At 58.1% G+C, this 4689-nt stretch overlaps 1 protein-coding gene across 3 annotated transcripts in view; it reads left to right on the forward strand.

Moving 5' to 3' along the window:
* The window catches only part of PLPP4 (phospholipid phosphatase 4), a 37313-nt gene that overhangs the window by 393 nt on the left and 32231 nt on the right, over positions 1–4689 (forward strand). The window lies entirely within an intron of this gene.

A 4689-nucleotide genomic window follows, 5' to 3' on the forward strand; every position in this document is an offset into this window, starting at 1 on the left:
GGAGACGGACGCGCCCTCGGGAAGTTTCTACTCAGCTCGGAGCCCGTGTTGGCAGCCCTGGCGCCGGGCTCCTCTCGGGTTGCTCCCGCCGCCCCAGGCCGGGCTCGGGGTCCTGGTGAGCGTTTCCCAGGAAGCGTTTGTGGTACTTTCGCTGGAAAATTGTTGCTGCGGAAGCTCGGGAAGTGGGGGCCCCCGCAGCCCCGGGTGTGGGCTCCATACGCCCGCCGCCCTCTGCGCGGAGGCCAGGCCCCAGGAGCCCTGGGGCTGCGGCGGGCCCTGGAATAGAGATGTCAGAGGAGGTCAGCCTGGCAGAGACGTGGGGCCCCTGGGCCGCCACCCACCGGCCTCGGGCCCGCAGCAGGGAGCCCTCGCGCCCCTGCAGCTCACACCCACCCAGGCCTGCCTTCCCGGATCACCAGGGCTCACACCGGCCTTGTCCCTCCATTGGCATCCGGGTCCCTCTCCCTGCTGCCCTCGCTGTTCCTGACACAGGCCACATGTTAAAGTTGCGTGAACTTTCTGGATCTGCGGGGCCGTTTTGCTCGTTCGTGTTACTGAAAAGCGCGCTGAGCCGGCCCCTCCTCCTCTCCCGGTCTCTGCGGGAACCCAGTCCCCCAGGGCAGGTGGGAGGCTGGGAGCTGCTGGCAGCCGGGCACAGGGACAGGAGAGCCCTGTCTCGCCTGCTTTCCGTCCTGGGGTGAAAGCCACCGCGTTACTCCCCCATCAGGAGGCCCAGCCCCAGGTGCAGGCAGGCCCCTCCTGCGCAGGAAACACCTCTGCAAGTCAGGGGAACAGCCCGGAACTTCAGCGGATCTTGGGAAAAGGGAGAACACGTGCCCCTCTTCTTACTCTGCTTTTCTAGCTTTGAAATAAACAGCCAGACCGGTGATGGGAGTTTCCAGTGGCTGAGCCTAAGCCCGGTGGTTATGTGTCAGAAAAGAGGGCGTTGGTGCAGGTGGAGCTGAGCCGCTGCTGGGTGGCAGCGATGCTGAAGGGAAGAGGCTCCCAGTGGCCTGGTTTGCTGCTGCTGGGAACCTCAAGGTGGGACGGGGCCAACACGCTCAGTGGATAGAGCATCGGCCCTGGGACTGAAGGGTCCTAAGTTCGATTCAGTCTCAACCCCATCCCCAGCCCCAGGTTGGGGAGCATGAGGAGGCAACCAATTGGTGTCTCACACGTCGATGTTTTTCTCTCTCCCCCTCCCTTCCACTCTCTAAAAACCAATGGGACAATATCCTTGGGTGAGGATTAAAAAAATAAGAAAGGGTCTAATCCTATTTATATTGTTCTCAGGTTTTCCTTCATGTTTCCTCGAGCAGCTACGCAATGTTTACAAATACATAAAGGTCTGTGCAGTGGATTTGAAAATTCGATGGTTACTGTCAATGTGCTTCTTGCGCTTCCTTAGGATGATATGTAAAGCCAGCCAGTTTATACTCTTCTCTCCAGACGCCCCCTTGGTATTAACGACCTCACCCAAAGGGAAACCCCTGGGCACGGATGGCACTTTTGGCCGATTCCCTGGTTTTCCTATCAAATCGCTGTGCCAACTTGTGGTTCCGTCACCTGCAAAGACCAGCTCTGGTGTTGGCGGGAGACTCCCTGTGGGAATCCTGACTGTGCAGAGCTGTAATGGGCAGGCAGATGGCAGCTTCCGGAAGGACAGGCTCTGGGCTCACAGACACAAATGACCATCTGTCTTCTCAGATAGGCCCTGCGAGGTGACAGAGGCTGGCGGGGGAGTTGTATTCTTCCTTTGCCAGCGCTGGTCGGATGGCAAGGTTGGGTGGGCAGTACTCACCTCTGCTCATGAGGACGGTGGTCTCAGCCGAAGGGCCTCACCTGGGCAGGTGTGGAAAGTCCCTTGGGGCAGGCAGAACCCAATATCTCTGCTGCCGGGTCAACTTAGCTGATAGAATTCACCTGGTTCCACTGGTGTTTCTACCCTGTTGATTGCCCAGGATAAGAGAAAAATCTGGTTGGAGCGATACCTTGCATTGCAAACTGGTGCCTCTGAGAAAACACCACCTGTGGACGCACCTGTTCTCTGACCACATTTGTTCTGTATGAGGCCAGGAAGCCCGTCCCCTGATGCCAGGTGCTCCTGTGGAGTCTGCGTTTGCAGGAGTGAAGTGCATCTGGGACCACGATGGGGGGGATGACATTGTCCCCAGCTCACCTGGGAGCCGGTGCTCAGTGTGCAGCAGGTGCTGGTGACTCCAGATCCTAAGGTGCCACCAGCCCCCAGAGCTGCCCTGAGAGACACCCCGAGAGGCGCTCAGTGCCTTTGGGACAGTCCAACCTGAGAACTTGAAGTCACTGGAGGAAAATGAGGGATGAGTAATGCAATTGTAGCTGCCACAGGAAGGGCGACTGAACAGGAAAGGCACTGGTAGAGGGACGCAGAGTTTAGGGAAAGTCCAGGTGTGACGGGGAGCGTGGAGGCTGCGTTGGGCACCGTGGAGCTCTGGATCCAGAGGCCCCTTGGCCCTCACCTATGGGTGTGGGCAGAGCAGGAGCAGGGCACATGGGATTCCTGTGCCCGGAGCCCCCTGTCATCCAGGGGAGATTCTGGGAGCGTCTCTGCAGATGCTGAAGCCCACGGTTGTGTAAGCAAGACAGCAAGGAAAGGTGACGGCCGGTCAGCAGCCCTGAGACCAGTGTCCCCTCCTTCCAGTTTTACTCCAGTCGTGACTGCTTGCGGGGCTCACCATGTGCCAGGCCCTGAGGAGGAGGGTCACATTCTGTGAGGAGCCCGTAGCCGGGAATGCTGCCATCGCTGTTCGCGGAAGGAGACATGAGCACAGGCGGGTGAGGGAGCTGCCACGTCACAGAGCTGAGATCTGTCTCCGCGCTCCCACTGCCTCGTCCGGGCTCTGATCACCTCACTGAGCTGCTTAGCGGAAGTAGCGGCCAGCGTGGGTCAGTCAAGGGCCCACTCTGTGCCAGAGATGCTCTGTCTCAGTCAAAGTGGACACTCTAGATTCTGTCCACTTTACGAGCAAAGAGACCAAGGTCTGGAAAGGTGAAGTGACTGCCTGAACACACTCCATTAGCTGAGCCATCGCCTGGATTTAGACGGGCAGTCGGCCCCGCACCGTCAGCCACTGAGCTAGAGCGTCCAGCACCGGCCGCAGACTGAGCGGAAGTGACCGCATCCTGGGAGGAGGCCCTGACGCGGCCTGATCTCCAGGAAAGCACGTGTGCGGCCCGGAGCCGTGGGAGGAAGAGCATCACTCAGTTGTAAAGTCTGACTCAGGACGACACCTGAGCAGTGGGAGGGGGAGCTGTGGCCCACATCCTCAAAGAGATGGGAGTAGGACGCGCTGCAACCCTGAGGGTCTTCCTTAGGTCTTTGGAGCCCAGAGGGCGAGGTGTGAGTCCATTGCTGGTAAGAACATACACAGCCGTGTTAGAGAATTATCGGCAGCCCCTTCTCTCTCAGCTGGAGCATCGGGGACAGGCATAGAGGGCCTGGCCCAAAAGAACCCTTCGGACAGAGTGTCCTGGAGCAAGACCTGGAGGCCTGGGCGCACATGGTGGGTGGGGATTAGGTCACAAGGTGTGGCCTCAGCACAGAGTGAGTGTGTGTGTGTGTGTGTGTGTGTGTGCGTGTGCGCGCGCACACGTGCACGTGTTGGGGGAGGGGGGTGGTAGTGGCAGGAAATGAGCCAGAGTGCGACGTCTTCATGTTCTGCAGGGAAGCCTGCGGGTCTTTCAGAGGCACTGACTGGGGATCCCCAGGAGACTTGAGACAGAAAAGTGTGTGATCAGACCCCATGGGCACGGGCCCTGTTCACTGTTGTCGGTGACGGTCCATCCCATCATTGATGTTTCTGTCTCTCTCCCTCTCCTTTCCTCTCTGAAGTCAATAAAAATACATTAAAAGAAATGGGCATCCTTCTGTTTGAAGTGCTATTGGCCACTGTGAAGGAGCCACTGGACCCAGATTCCTGAGGCCTGATGAGCTTTCTCCCCAGCGATCAGCGCATAGCACCACGAAAGGAGACGTCCCTTCATATGTGGGCAGCGTCGTCTCAATAGTTCTGGAGATAGTGCCTTTATGCCCCACACAAGGCTCGCGAGAGCTCCGTGACTCGAACTCCCTATGATGGTGGCTGTCTGCATGTCACAGTCATCTTAGTGACACTGCTTCTCTGAGAAATAAACCTTGATGTCCTGTGAAGGAATCACACACACTGGTTCGCAGGGAGGAGGTGGGTTCAGGCAGGACCATGACTGGCCGTATGTCCCCATCATTCAACTAAAGGCACAGGGTGTGGGGGGAAAAGGCGGGAGACGCCCGGAACAGGAGCCACGTAGAGGAGCTGGGACTGTGGGAGCCAGGAACGGCGTCATCACCGTCTTTCAACATCTGAGAGAGAAACGGCCCCCAGAGGAGCCCTGGTTGTCATTCTGTCTCCACCAAAAGAAGGGGCAGGAAATAGCGGAAGCTGCTGGAGCATTTGGGGAGTTTCAGACAAGTACAGCTGCCAGTACACGCTGCTTTGTCCTTTACCAGAGGGTTTGAAAAATGTGTTTTTATTAAAACACTAGAGGCCTGGTGCACAAAAATTTGTGCACTCGGGAGGGGGGTCTCTCAACCCGGCCTGTGCCCTCTCATAGTCGGGGACCCCTCGGGAGATGACCACCTGCTGGCTTAGGCCCACTCCCTGGGGGATTGGGCAT

Source organism: Myotis davidii, unplaced genomic scaffold (assembly GCF_000327345.1).
Source record: "Myotis davidii unplaced genomic scaffold, ASM32734v1 scaffold1055, whole genome shotgun sequence".
NCBI classification, from domain to species: domain Eukaryota; kingdom Metazoa; phylum Chordata; class Mammalia; order Chiroptera; family Vespertilionidae; genus Myotis; species Myotis davidii.